The following is a 16326-nucleotide window of genomic DNA, read 5'->3' as shown; positions in this document are numbered from 1 at the left end:
TTTTGGAGCCCCCAAAAATAAAGTCTGACACTGTTTCCACTGTCTCCCCATCTATTTCCCAGGAGGTGATGGGACCAGATGCCATGATCTTAGTTTTCTGAATGTTGAGCTTTAAGCCAACTTTTTCACTCTTCTCTTTCACTTTCATCAAGAGGCTTTTTAGTTCCTCTTCACTTTCTGCCATAAGATATGCAAATCAAAGCCACAGAGAGATATCACTTCATATCCAGTAGTAATGCTGTTATCAAAAAAGTGGAAAACACCCAGTGTTAGTCTATCTGTGCACAGTTGGTTGAGATATAAAACAGTGTGGAAACAGTATGATAGTACTTCAATAAAGTAAACACTGAATTACCATTCCACCCAGAAATTTCACTTTTGGTAAATTCACAAAAGAATTGAAAATAAACTCATATTTGTTCATATGAGCCTAAAGATAGAAACAAACTAAATGTTGATCGATGGGTGCGTGGATAGACAAAATGTGGTATATACATTCAATGGAATATTCTCAGTCCAGTGAAATTCTAATATATGTTACAACACGGATGAAAGTTGAAGACAAATGGCAGGGAAATACTGTATAATTCCACCTACATGAGGTAACTGATATAGTCAAATTCACTGAAAGATACAACAGTGATTACTAAAGCTGGGAGGTGGGAAAGGTAGAAAGTTTTTATTTCATGGGTACAGTTTCAGTATAGGATGTTGAAAAACTTCTAGAGATGGATAGTGGTGATAGTTGCACGACAATGTGTATACTCAATGCCACTGAACTATACACTTAAAAATGGGTAAAAGGGTGGCAGTGTGGAGGGAATGTCATCCTGGGTGGGCCTGACCTAATCAAGTGAATTCTTTATTACACAGTTCAGTTCTTTCCTGAGAGGCTTCATAGCAGAAGTGACACTCTCCTCTTGAATTGGAAGGAGTAAACTGCCATGTTGTGAGGAGGACCATGTGGTGGGAAACTGGGCCTCTAAGAATTTAGGATCTCAGTTCTACAACCGTACAGAACTGAGTTCTGCAATAACCAATGAGCTTGGAAGAGGACCCCAAGACTCAGCTGAAATCATAACTTCAGCCTGCACATTGATTTCCCATAACATATAAACATATAAACGTAACAGAACTATGTTGCTCTCGCTTTTCTGCCTATTGTTAAAGCAAGGTCCTGTGATAAGGACTTACCTGTATGTCTGTGTTTTTCCTTTCCCTACTTCAAACCTCACATACATGTTTACTAATGATGATCATTCTTGATCTAAGAGATCCTGTGATACACCACTCCCCCATGGCTCACTCATCATGAACTGGAGTCACTTGAAATGATTTGCAATGTTCCCCCTGAGCCCAGCTCAGGGTGTTCTAAGGTCTTAGGGACCTGCAATCCCTAAGTCACGTGACAACTCTTCCTATTGTGATAACAGGATGAGCATAGAGGTGCAGTGATGGCTAGTCTGTGGCAACAGGTCAGGTCCTGTGTTTACCCCTGCTCCACACACTCACCTGATGTCTCTCATTACAACTTTGTCCCCTGCCTCCATTCATAGACACACTTACTTTTCAGATTCAACGTGTTCTCAGCATCTACCATTCACAGAACCAGTGTTTTCCCCCTTGCAGGCTAGTAGCTCCTTTTTTTAGATTCTCAAACACAAAATATCTGAGTGTTCAGCTTTCTTAGGGCATGAATACAAAAGAATACAATGGTGGTTGTGGGGAGGGATAAGCAGCTGATATAATCTTTCATGTTTCAAAGGTCTTCAGCAACCCTAGGATAACCAAAGTTCTCTCTCTCTCTCTCTCTCTCTCTCTCACACACACACACACACACACACAAACACACAAACACACATTTATTCTCTGGAAGACCATCTCATCCCAGATTTATACCCCAAAGTTTACCCTTGTGTGAACCCACTCTCCAGAGGGTATTTGGGAAATCAGGGAGAGAGGAGGTGGATCCTTTATTCTGTCACATGCATCACTGGATGGAAGCAAGTATTTTAATCCACATGATAGGATCCACATGATAGAAATGTGTTCATATTTCTGTGTTTTTATAACCCTTTGGTCTACTTACATGAATATCTAAGGACCCTATTAGTTAATATTCCATTTAATAGCTTTATTTTTTAAAAAGACAGTAACAAAATAAACTTGAGTCAAATAGATGGCCTCATATAAATGGTATCTCCAACACCTTCAGTAGCCAGGCACTTGATGTATGAGGCTATTGTAGTTTTCTTTCAAAAGAACACAGAACTTCATCTCTAAGACCATATCTAAGATTGCTAAATAATAGCTGATAAAATTATATCCCCACTGGGGATACTTGAGAGCTTATTTCTTACTTTAGACAAATACATTCTTGTTTCACAGATTGTTTTTGTAAGAGTTTTTGCCTGAAACTAAAATTTGGCCAACACAGTGAAGCAGGGGTAATTCCTCATGCTATTGGGGTTTCTTTGGAAACTTGCCCGCATATAACCAGGGAGATTTCACTTGAGTGTAGAAGACATTCCCAGAGAAAAAAGAGAATGTACATGAGATTGCAATCACAAGCACCGTATTTCCTGGTTTTTTAAAAGAAATGCTTTTAGAAATGTTTTAGTTTTCAAAACAAGCAAATAAGAATATGAACAAACACTAAAGTGTTAGCAAAGAGCTCTTCTTTGTGACTTTTTATTTATTTATTCTTTCTAGTAGCATAAACTTCAACCTATATACACAGTATTTGAGGATTGAAGCAAGAATCAAGACAGAGAAAAAGAATAAGGACTTTGTGTTGAGATGGGCCATCCTGCCTCCCTCCCAAGGTGAGGGGAAGACCCTGAGATCATCAAGGAGGGAGCAGTGCCTCCAAACTGGGCCATGGAGACCCTGTCAGCATTTGGACTTCGCCCGCTCAGGTTCTCACCCTATCCTCACCCTCCCACCTCCCCTATCCTACCATTACTCCTGCCTCCATGCCACAATTCACAGCTCTCCCAACTACCCTGGATCCCAGCCTCTTGTCCTGGCCCCAGTCTGGAAGCAGAGCCTGGAAAATGCCTGGCTGGTATCTCCTTGCCTTCAAGGCCTCAGCCTTCTCCTCCAGGGAACCTTCCTGGATGCCCTGACCAGACATAACGTTCTGTTCTGCATGATCTCAAAGCTGTCATCATGTCTGTGACACAGAGAAGATAGGTGGCTCCCCTCTTTACTTGAAATTTTGCAATTTGCAGCCCAGAGTACACAATATACTCTAACAAACAATGATCAATGAGCTTGCAGAAGGGAATCAAGGAAGCAGAGGGAGGCCTGAAAGCTCTAGGCCTCATGGTCTGCTCTGTAAACTAGGCTTATGCATGCAACTGCCAGAGGTTACAAGGGATGAGGGTCTGGCCTGGGGATTCTCCGAGTCCCTCGGGGCTTAGTTGAGACCTTGCCTGCCCCAGGAAGACCTCCTCCACCCCCATTTGCCTGACTGGGATGGAAGGAGGAGGGGTATGTGCTGTGCCTAAACTTGATTGGGCAGCAGTTATTGGTGTGTTCCCCCTTAAATCAGATAATAAATGTAGACATGTAAAAGCTTTTTGCTTTTCTTTAAGCATTCTTGATTTTTGCTTCCTCTCAATAGAAAAATGAGATTTTCATCCTAAAAACCTCTCATCCAGAAAGTTCCACTGTAATGTAATAAGAATCAGGGAAACAGGGTGGCCTCATAGGCTTTGCCTCTTCTGTTTTTTTCCAACCTTTTAAAATTATAAGCAGTTTTCAAGAAGGTAAACAAAAATTTTTCTCTCAATAAAAAGGTTTTCTTGAGGAAGTTGGGACCTGTACTCTGAAGGTTTAAGGTTTAAGGTAACTGTATTTCTTGTGTTCAAGGAGGGGAGCTCTGTTCCCCTTCTGTTCAAGAAGGGGAGCTCTGGAGCAGAGGTTCCTTTTGGTCTAGAATAAACCATTTCTGTGAGCCAGTTTGGTTATAGATTTATAACCTATAAACTCTCCCCTTGGCAGGGGCGGGGGTGGGGGGGGGGGAATCGGGGGAGTGCCACAGAAAGCCCTAAACTAACAATGTGAACTAATATTAGTACTAATGCAGATGTTTTAGCACAATTTCAGCTCTTTTCTTATGACCTACCTTGGGATGGATCTTTGCCAGGTCTAAGCCTTTGCAGAATCAGAGCCACCATGGAGCTGCAGGTAAATTGGATCCTACTCCAGGACACTTGTCTAAGAGGAGAGAACTCAGGCAACACTCTGCTCCCCAGTCCATGAGGTGCTAGTCTTCTGGGAAAAATGGCACTTTTTTCTAATTTTCACAGGCGCGCCATAAAGGAGAGGGTTCCTGAGAGACATTGCAATACCCCTAGGCAGTGCCAAGAAGAGCCTCGGGATCTGATCGGGTCTTCATCTTTTACCAGAGAGCAGACCACAAAGAAGTAAATGAGGTTGGTTCAGAAGTGCCAGATTGCTTGGTTTTGTTCTGCTGATGTGCTGTTAAGACCTTGGGAGATGTAGAGTCAGCTGCTGAGAGTGTCTTGTCTAAGCAATGGATGAGGGAGGTGGATGGGGCGATCACAAGCTGCAGTGGAGGGTGGTGGTGGTGGTCTAGTCTCTCAGCTGTGCCCGACTCCTGCGACCCCATGGGCTACAGCCTGTCAGGCTCCTCTCTCCATAGGATTTCCCAGACAGGAATATTGGAGAGCCATTTCCTTCTCCAACAATGGAAAGTATATGTGCTCCTAAGCAAATAGGAACTCCTCCTGCCAACTAACCTAAGAGCAGGAAAGGAAAAGGTCTGGGAGATCCAGCGATCTCGAGGTCATGAGTAATTGAGCTGGATTTCAGGTGGGAGGATGCAGGCAATGATCCTCGAAGAAGGCAGCATTCTGAGGATCAAGGAGAAAGAAAACATAGAGGATGACACATGGAAGGGTACAGATAATGGAATTAAGCATAGTGATAGCTGGATATTTGGTCATATTACTACAGCCCATTTAGTGGCCTCCAAGTCTTCAATGAAGTTTCCTTAAAAACTCAAACTTATTTACTAATGTTTCAGAGAAATGAAGGTGTCCAGACCCATGCATGGGGTGCGGTAAGGGAGAAGCCACAGCAGGGTGGATGAGCTATTGTATGAGAGGGGAGAATAAGTTTGGAGAACAGAGGTTGACTAAAGGGACAAATGTAGGGGAACATTTTTGAGGAACTACAAGCATCCGTGAGGACTCTCAGATATACTTGATGAGGGCAGTTATATAACCTGGACTTCATGCAGTTGTGCAGGTCAGGAGTTTGAATTAAGTTAACTGGTATTAAAGGAAAGGTTGGCCCTTGGAGGCTAGAGGTCATAAGGACATGTGAGGTACCGAGGGAAGAACGAATGGCTAGGAGAGAAAGTAATGTGGTATTACTGTGTGTGGTACCACAACACACTTTTCTCTTAGCTCTTATAAAGACAGAAGTATTTTGCTAGATGTATTTCCATTTCCTCTCTGTTGTGACTGAAATATTGATAAATTATAAATACTTGTTCAAGAAAAATTCAGATTCAGATTCTTTAAGAATTAAGTATGTTTTTAAATTAAATATGTTATTGTAATGCACATGTAAAGACAGAAAAAAAATAATATTTGTATTTTTTTCCCTCCCACTGCTTTGATATTGACTAGTTACTCATGTTTTCCTGTATGTCAATCATCTCATCTCAGGCACCTACAAAAGACCATTACTGCCTATTGTTAAAATAAAATTCCCATTTCAGAATACTATGCATTATTTTAAATAAAACCAATATTACTTCCAGATGGTCAAGTTTAAGCCAACCAGAAAAAAAGTTTGTTAAAATAATGGCATAAAGTTCGAAGAAGATAAATAAGACAAAAGCAAGAAGAATATTTATTAGAATATAACTGATTCATAATTTCCCTGGAATGCTAGTAATCTGAAATAACTAAGGAAAAGTTTACTTTGGTCAGTTTGCAACTTAGTATTCATCTAACTTGTTGATTTGAAGTGTTGAAAGTGAGTCAAGAAAAGAAACATCTGGGATGAAGTCATGGATTTAATATTCCACTGTTCCCACTGCAGTTGAACAGCCTGTAGAGAATTTCACTCTAAAACTCCACTGCCAAGCACCATGGGGACCACTCTTTTCTATTTGTCTTCAACATCCACAATTTAATACAAATTGTACTTACTAGCAAACTAATACCTTTAATAAATCATAAGTGTTAAGCAAGAAGACAGTGAAGCCACAAAATGTTATATGCAAATTAGTCCACCAATGAATATTTTTTGGATTCCTTCTATGGGAGGGCACAGAATTAGATGCAGGAGTTGAAGATGTGGATAGGACACACATCATTTCTGTCTCACAAAGCTGACTCTCTAACCCTACCTTAAACAAATGTAACAAGTTATATACTATAGTGTGTGGGTGGCCTGGATGTGGGTAGCATGGAAGAAGAAACATCAGTGAGATGTGAGCAACCTCCATGTCCTAATCTAGTTGTAACTAGCATCCCTGAATGATAAAGGGAGACATAGAAATATTTGAAGAAATAAAGACATATTTTTTCCTAATTTGATGAAAACTATAAACACACAGATTCAAGACATTCAGCAAAGCACAAGACAAGAAGCATAAAGAAAACTACACAAAGGTACATCATAATCAAAATTTTCAATAAAGCAAAGATAAAGGGAAAACCTTCAAACCAGTAACAGGGAGGAAAGGAAAGCACTACTGACAGAGAAAAGGAAGATAGCAAATTGTTGGTCAGAAACAATGTAAACAAGCAGCCATCTTCAAAACACTGGGGGGGAAAAACATGTCAACTGAATAGATTTCTATACCTAGGGAAAGTATCTTTCAAAAATGGAAGCAAAATACATTTTCAAACATACCTAAGCTGAAATAATTTACCACCAAGACATTGCACTGCAAGAAATGTTAAAAGTTCTTCAGGCAAAGGAAAATTTATACCAAATGGAAGGCTGAATCTACACAAAAGAATGAGATGTTTTAGAAATAATAAATAGGTGGATCATAATAGCTTCTCTATTATTAATTAAGTTTCTCTGAAAAAAGAAGTGATTATTTAAATAAAAGTGATAATACACTGTGGGGTTATAAAATAAGTAGAGATAAAATATATGAAAAAATAGCATAAAGATAGGGAGGGGAGAAATAGAAGTATACATTGTATTGCTCTTATACATCAACAAAATGGTAAACTGGGATAAATTCAAGTGTTCTATTAAAATCCTAACACAACAAGTGAAAACATAATAATGAGTTATACCAAATGATTTAAGAAAGGAGATAAAATGGAATCATCAATAAAAAAGTTAATCCAGAAACTTCCCTGGTGGTCCAGTGGTTAAGACTCTGTGTTCCTAATGCAGGGGGCTGGAATTCAATCCCAGGTCAGGGAAAGAGATCCCACACGCCACAACTAAGAGTTCACATGCTGTCACTAAGGATCCCATGTGCCACAACCGAGTCCCAGTGCAGTCAGATAAATGAATAAGTAAATAAATATTTGAATAATAAAATTTAAAATTTAAAAAAATAAAAATTTAATCCAAAAGAAGACAGAAAATTAGGAGAAATGGAAATAAAGAACAGATGGGACAAGGAGTAAAAGCAACACAATTGATTTTGACACAAACAACCACATTAAATTTAAATGGCATACACATCCCAAATAAAAGGCAGAGGTTGTCAGACTGGATAACAAAAGCAAAACCTAATTACATGCTGCCTAAAAGAAACATGCTTTAGATATAGAGATACAAGTAGGTTAACAGTAAAAGGATGGGAAAAGATATGCCAGGTTAACACAGGTCAAAAAATAAGTTGGAGTGGCTATATTAACACCAGAAAAAGTAAATTTTTGAGCAAAGATTATCTGGAATAAAGAAGATGATTTCATAATGATAAAGGAGTTAATTCACTAAGAGGAAATAACAATCATGACCATATAACAGACTAATAACATGACTAATAATAGAACTTCAAACTACTTGACATCCACACACAAATTATAGAATATCAAAGACAGGTAGAGAAATCCACAATCACAGTCAAAGATTAAAATAACATTATCAACCAACCTGACCTTGATGACATTTGTATAACACTGCACCCTTAATCAGTAAAATAGACAATCTTTTAGGTGCATATAAATCATTTACCAAGATAAACGATATTCTGGACCATGAAACAAACATCAACAGATTTCAAATCATTCAAATCACATGTTCTCTGTTCGTAAAGGAATTAAACCATAAATATGCAGCAGAAATATATCTAGGAAATCTTCAAATATTCAGAAACTAAATAACATACTTTTAAATAACCTGTTGGTCAAATAAAAAATCAAGAGGAATTAGAAAGTCTTTTTTAGTTCTATGAAAATGAGAGTACAGCATACAAAATTTGTAAGAGGCAGCTAAAGCATATTTTGAAGGTTGAGCCAATAGAATGTATTAATCAAATGGATGTGGGGTATGAGGAGAAAAGAGCCAAGCCTGACCCCAAGGACTCTGGTCACAGCACATGGTTGGATGATCATACAAACTGCTGAGAAGGGGCCAATGAGCTGAAAGAGTTTCCAGGCTCTACCAACGCCCTCTCTTCCTGAGGCAAGAAGCTCATAAATACAACCTTGCACTTGAAAAAGGTACGAGGAAATAAAAAGGAGAAATAAAAAGGCTTTGGCTTGGAACTTCCCTGGTGGGCCAGTGGCTAAGACTTCAGGCTCCCAATGCAGGGAGCCGGGGTTAGATATCTGGTTGGGGAACTAGATCTCACACGCTGAAACTAAAGATCCCACATGCTGCAACTAAGACATAGCGCAGCCAGATAAATAAATATGTTTTTCAAAGGCATTGGCTTAATACTTGTAAAATGCTATCCCCAAATTACACTGCACATTGTCTAGTCTTTATCATGTTTTTAAAATGCATCAAAAAAAACTGGAAAGATATATCAGAAAATTAACAGTGGTTATCACTAATTAAAGGTTTGCTAGAGGATTCCATTTTCTTTTATACGGTTTCTGTATTTTACATATTTTTTACAGTGAGTGTTTGCTATTCAGACACTCAGAAATAAAATTATTTTTAGAACTATCTTAAGCCCAGAAGCATTAAGTGCTATATACAAACTTGAGTATATCTCTATTTGAAGAGACATCTGCTGCTAAGTCACTTCAGTCATGTCTGACTCTGTGCGACCCCATCCCTGGGATTCTCCAGGCAAGCACACTGGAGTGGGTTGCCGTTTCCTTCTCCAATGCATAAAAGTGAAAAGTGAAATCGAAGTCGCTCAGTCATGTCTGACTCTTCGTGACCCCATGGATTGCAGCCTACCAGGCTCCTCCGTCCATGGGATCTTCCAGGCAAGAGTACTGGAGTGGGGTGCCATTGCCTTCTCCCTGAAGAGACATCATCCTCCCTCAAAAATACATCAGTAAAAGATGTTTCATATTATATATTACATATATGATATATATCATATATCATATATGTTGTGTATCAAGTGTAATTTTCATCATAGTTCATCTGTTCACCTTTAAAAATAATTGTTTTCTACCACAAAATTTTCTTCAACTTAAAAATTAAACTCAATGCAGTTTAGATTTGACATTTTTGGGTGAGAAAGAAGTGTTCTTGGATAGAGATTCTGAAAGCCCCTGATTAACACAATCCCTAAAGATGCTTGCTCCTTGAAAGGAAAGCTATGACAAACCCAGAGAGCATATTTAAAAGCAGAGACATCAATTTGCTGACAAAGGTCCGTATCGTCAAAGCTATTATTTTTCCCATAGTCACATATGGATGTGAGACTTAGACCAAAAGGAAGGCTGAGCATGGAGGATTGATGCTTTTGAATTGTGTTGCTGGAGAAGACTTTTGAGAGTCCCTTGGACTGCAAGGAGAACCAATCAGTCATCCCAAAAGAAATCAGTCCTGAATATTCATTGGAAGGACTGACAATAAATCTGAAGCTCAAATTCTTTAGCTACCTGATGCCAAGAGCTGACTCATTGGGAAAGACTGAAGGCAAAAGGAGAAGGGGGGAGCAGAGGATGAGATAGTTAGATAGCATCACTGCCTCAACGGACATGAATTTGAGCAAACTCTGGGAGACAGTGGACAGAGGAGCCTGGCATGCTGCAGTCCATGAGATCGCAAAGAACTGGTCACGACTTCGCAACAGAAAAACAACAAAGGAAACCTCAAGCTAAGTACAAAGTTAGTCTCTTGTTCCTTGTGCCCCTGTGCTTGTAGAATCAATTTAAAGCCAAGTTTTGGAGAATCTATTTGAAATGAAAGCACATTTATCAGTGAGGCTATACATGTGACACTTGAATAAACAGGGAGCAGACAGAAGTAAGTTCCCACCGCTGTCGGTGAACTGGATGTCCCAGGGAACATGCTGTGTACCCTGGTTTGATAAGCTGCTGACTGCAAACCAACCTTTGTCTGTGTGCCTGCTGTCAAGAGGCCAAAGTGAGATGGAAAATGGAAATTTCTTCACATCTAATAACACTCACTTTTCTTGTTTCCCTTTATTACCTCAAAAGACTGTCAACTTTTTGGTTTGGTATTAAAAAAGCATTTCATCCCTGCTAAAAAAGCACCCAGCCACTTTAAGGTTAATAAGATATAGTAAAAATTAAAAATTACCTCTCAGATTTCTATAGGGTCTTTGAAGTCATACTGTCCACAGTTGGATTAAAAAAATAGCCTTAGTCACCAAGGGAGCCCTGGGGTCTCCTGGTGCCCAGAGCATTTCCCCATCTACTTTCCCCATCATAAGCTCTACCTGTGGATGAGAGATTCTTCTGGGACACCCAAGAGGTTGTGAGGAGTGTGACTGTTGCTTTTGCAGCAATAAAGGCAACCTAGCAGGTCTCCAAGCAACTTCCTTTTTCAATGAGCTCCAATCTGAAGTCTACCCTCTCACTTCTTCTGGTTCTCCCCTAGTTTAACAACCAACTGTTTTCCTCTTCTTTCTGGTGAGATGGAAAATTCATATAACATATGTAGGAAATTCAGGCCCAAACCTCTTTGAATGTCAAGGTCATTCCCCAGAGTTTATTTAATCACTTTTATTTTTGATCAAGATTCATTCAACCAAACCACTGTGGAGTCACCTCCTGTTTTTTTGCCTGGCTTCTGCCTGTATAGTCATTCCACAATTCTGGAATACTTCCCTTTCTCTACCCATCTTTTCTAGGGGGGGAAAAAAAAAAAAAAAAAGCTAATGAAGAAGAAATAAAGTTCAACAAAACTAGAATGATTGTGTTTAACCATAAGGAATAATCACTATTTTTTAAGTGTCAGCTGAAGTGAATTTTGAGATAAATTGTTCTGTGTCATTTCTGGATTTAGTTAAGAGAAGAAGCCTCATGGTGTGCCTGATAAGACATTCCCTCATGTAGACAAAGAGGCTTGGGTGAGATGGTTTCCTAAGGTTCCTTCCAGAGGTGGAGTTCCATGATTAATACAGAGGAAGTGACTTCAATTTATCTCACAATTCAATTACATTGTCACAATTATCTAAGTGATAAATACATGTTTGAGGTAATAAAAGCCTTTGCTAATATTTTGAAAATAAGATCATCCTCTAGGAGAGAGAAAAAGTGGTCTAATCTACACATAATAAAAGAGATGTCATCATGGTGGTAAACCCAGGGACTTTAAATGTCTATTTGAAGAGTTTTGACAGCAACCAGAATTCCAGTCAAGAGCATGGTATAATCTCAGGGAGGCAGGACTATAATCTAAGGGAAACTCTACTCAATTTTACTCTTCCCTGTCTGGATAAAGACCATGAGAACAAAAGGGAGTGGCCAGTGTGAAGCACAGAAAAGGGAAACTAAGGAGTCATAGGTGATAACATATGTTGAGGTACATCCTATGAAGAATTTGACTGAATGCAGATATAATTATTTAATAGTGTGTGCTTTGGTGGTAGGGGTAGTTCAGAGAGTCTCCTCTCCTAGTGAAATATACCTCCTAGTTTATTCATAGTCTTTTCCACTAACTATAATTTTTGAAATGTGACTTCCTACTTACTAACTCATCTTCCTAGCTACCTCAATAGTAATAGTGGGGACCCTGGATGGAAACACAGTATGGTCATTAGAAATAAAGACATCTCACTATTTTTTTTTTTACTTTCTTTGATAAATGTGTTTAGCAATTTGAATAGTTGCTTTGCAGAAACTTTAAAAGTCTCTCGCTTTTTATAAAAATAAAATTCTTTACTGACATTATGTGGATAACAATATGTACTTTTATGAAGATAAAAATAGAGAATACATATAAAAAACCTGGCACAGACCTGACCCATAATAAATATTCATTATTTCTCTTTCCTTGCTTCTATTCAGATAAGTGACACAGAATAATATTAGCCAATTGATAGATTACCTGCTCAGTTCTCTATTTCTAGCGAGCTGTGTCCTCAGGCAAGTCACTGATTCTGTTGGACCTTCAAGTCCCTAAGATAAAGTGCTGGGTTTGGAGTAGATGGTGTCCAATTTCCTTACTGTCTCCAACAGTCAAAGAGACTGAATGTTTGAGATCAATCCTTAGAGGGTCATTATGATCCTATTCAGCCTGAGATTCAATTATTCTGCTCCATTTATCTTTCTGAATAAAAAACAAAATCAAATAAAGTAGAAAAACTTTCAGGTTAGCATGGCAGCAACTTAGCAATACCTAACAGATACCTTCTCAATGTCTTATTAAACTACCCATGAAATTATACAGAGAGATGAAAATGTGGCACCAGCATGGCAAACCACAAAGAAGATGTGTCAACATTCAGGGAGCCTTGCCAACTTTCCACCAATGACATCATTCATGGGAAGGGGTTGAGAAACAATTTCTTGGGGGGCACAGATACTACCCTTTGAACCAAAACAGCAAGAGCAACTGCAAAGCACGAGGAAGACTGACTCTGCCCCATTGCCGGCCCTTAACTTCAGGACGAGGGAATCCACTGTCCAGAAAAGGAGAGTTACCATCTGAGCCAGCCAAAGTCATAACCTCTCTCTTTCTCCCTCAGCAATTCTATTTCTGTATCCATTTAGAGGCTACATTTCCCAGTGTGCTACTCAGCCTGAAGTAGAGGAGGTTGGGTAACCGTGTAATAAATTTCAAGTACAAGCTGGAATGGGAATTGTACTGAAAACTGTGTGTGGTGAGTGCTGGTGGGGAGGGGAAAGGGTGCCATTTTTCATGTGCTGCACTTTCATAGGAATTGCATTTCAATCACTGTCAGACATCCCAACTCCTCCCAGCAGTTGTATGCTATGCCCATAAGGTATCATATACAAAACCTTTGACCTTCTTTGGGTAGATCTGGGAAGAAGAGACTGCCAGGCCCAGAACGAGCAGTAAAGGAGACTTAGACCCACTCACCCGCCCTATCTATTGGTAACCCATTACCAAGGCCTATGAAATTATTTAGTAACATCAAGGGAAAAGATTTATACCAAAGAGTCAAGGAAGAGCTTATTTTTTAAATGATTGCTACAAAATTCAAATGGGATGATTATTTTAAAACAATTACTTCAATGTTTTCACTAGCTAAACATTCTCAGCCTCTTTTAATCTTCAAAAGCCATTTCCTGGTGACCCTTATTCACATGGGTTGTTTTGATCATAGTTTTTCACAAGAATTATCCAAGAGACTGGATTAGCTTGCATAACTGTGTCTCCTTTAGTGGTTCTGTGAATTGAAATATGGCACATGCAACTCGTCAGTTCTATGATTGAATGTATTCTTAATTTGAAAGTAAAAACCAAATGGAAATCCCTGTCATGATCAATAATGCATTAGACACAGTACAGACTCTTCCCATAGGATTTTGGTTTGCTTTTTCTTCAGTAGGTCATGTTGAAAGAATGGCTGTAATATTCTAAACTGTTATATTATTGCAGTCAAACAGGGGCTGGAAAGACTTAGAATCTAGATAGTTTGAACAGATGAAAGGCAATTCAGAACTTGCTCATTTTTCCCTTTAACATAGGATAACAAATAGTTATATTTTAGATCCGTTAATTCTCCCCATAAATTTAGGAAATATTTTAGAAATATGTTAATGATTAATAGATCTCTCCCCCTTTTCTGTAGTTTGAAAGCTTTCCTTATAGGAATCGAGAGGTGGCTATAGCTGCAGCAGTAATCAGAGCTAACACTTGTTGAATGCACACTGCATGTGTGATCAAATGCCACATACTGATCAGCATTTTACATACATTACCTTGTGTAATCTTGATGATCACTCTAGGAAATAGGTATGTGATTACCTCCACTCTACAAATAAGAGATGCAAACATTAACACTCTGGAGAATGCTCTTGGAGAAAGAAAATTCATAAGAGTGGAAAGGTATTGGCTCATAAAATGTTATGGTGAATTAAATCTTATGTGTAACCAAGAGGGTTTCTATCTTAGTTAATTAATTACTTAAAATCATCAAAAATTTATTGTGTGCTAACTATGGCAATTTTCTGGGCAGTTAGGGATATAACTGAATAAAACAGATAATACAGTCAAAATGAATATGGGTTATGGGTAGACACCAGCCATAGATAAACAGATGAACAAGTTATATGAATAAAAATGAAGCATGATAACGTACTTGGCTTTGATGGGAAATAGTCAAGGATGTGGAAGGTATACAAGTAGTGGCTATAGATAGTTTCTCTAGAAGATAGATTTTAAGTTGAGAACTCAATGAAGTGAGGGAGTGAGACATGTGGAAATCTGGGGGAAAGGTTCCACACAGATAAACAGCAGTTTCAAACACCCTGGAGTGAAAACAGACTTGATAAGGTCAAGGAACAGAAAGAGGACTGGGGAAGCTGGAGCTAATCAGTGGAAGGAAGATTGGAGAAAGTTAGTTGTGGGCCACTTTGTTAAGTGTGGGCCACTTACGTCTGGTTAGGACTTTGGATTTTATTGTGTGAGATGGGAAGTTTACTAGGTGTTTATCCAAATCTCTATTCTCCTCTTCCTGCTGGGCACATAGCCAGACCAAATTTTACAGCAATTCACTTAGTAATGGTCATACAAATGAGAACTAGCCAATAGAATGTGAGTAGAAGTGACGTGAACTACTTCTGGGCTGGTCAATAAAAATGATCCACCCATGCGTCTCTGTGCCATTTTTCCTTTCTTGCTCTCTGGAATAGAAATGTTGATGGCAACCTTCAAAGCCACATGTTTAGGATGACAGAGCCTCTACCACCTGGAAACCTAATGAGCACATCCAGAAAACTTACATCAATTGATATTCAATTACCCAAAACTCTTATGTGAGACAAAACTAACTTCCATCTTGTTCAGTACCAACATAGTTGCTGCTGCTACTGCTAAGTCGCTTCAGTTGTGTCCGACTCTGTGCGACCCCATAGACGGCAGCCCACCAGGCTCCCCGGTCCACGGGATTCTCCAGGCAAGAATACTGGAGTGGGGTGCCATTTCCTTCTCCACCAACATAGTTAGGTCTATGTATTACCACAACCTAGTCTACCATATTGTTCTTGAATATCCATTCTCACTTTTTGCTATCGTAATAGAATCCTTAATTTCCAACACAGTGTATGACTACATGGAATTAAAATTATATTTCTAAGCCTCCCTTGCAGTTAAGTGCAGTAACAACTGATTTCTGGCCAATAGAATGTGAGTGGGATGGAAACCTGCACCTCCTCCCCTTTTCCAGTTCCTACTGGCCTAGAAGCAGATGAGTTGATCTTAAGCCACCTTGAATGAGGATCAAGATTACAAACTATGCATAGTAGAGCAATAAGATATAAGTAGCCTGGGTTCCTGACCTGTGGAGACATCATTAACAGCCTTTTTATCTTGCTGAAGCTGTAGTTACTTAGGGTCTCAATTTAAATAGTTGCCTATATGTTAAATAATTCGAAGTCATTAGAGGATTTTAAGGAAAGATATAACCCAGGCAGCACAGTGGTTAAGAACCCACCTGCCAATGCAGGAGACACAAGAGATAAGGTTTGATCCCTTGGTTGGGAAGATCTCCTGGAGGAGGAAATGGCAACACACTCCAGTATTCTTGCCTGGGAAATCCCGTGGACAGAGGAGCTTGGTGGGCTACAGACCATGGTGTCACAAAAGTCAGACATGACTGAGAACATTATTAAACATATTTTGGTTTATATTTTAAAACTTTGGTTGCTAGGTGGAGAAATCAACTGTGGGGGGCAGAGTAGAAGCAGAGACTAGTAAAGAGTTTATTGCAGTAACCAAGGTAACAGATGATGGAGCGCC

This window comes from Dama dama, chromosome 3, assembly GCF_033118175.1.
Source record: "Dama dama isolate Ldn47 chromosome 3, ASM3311817v1, whole genome shotgun sequence".
NCBI classification, from domain to species: Eukaryota; Metazoa; Chordata; class Mammalia; order Artiodactyla; family Cervidae; genus Dama; species Dama dama.
Note: the sequence above shows the minus strand (reverse complement) of the source record.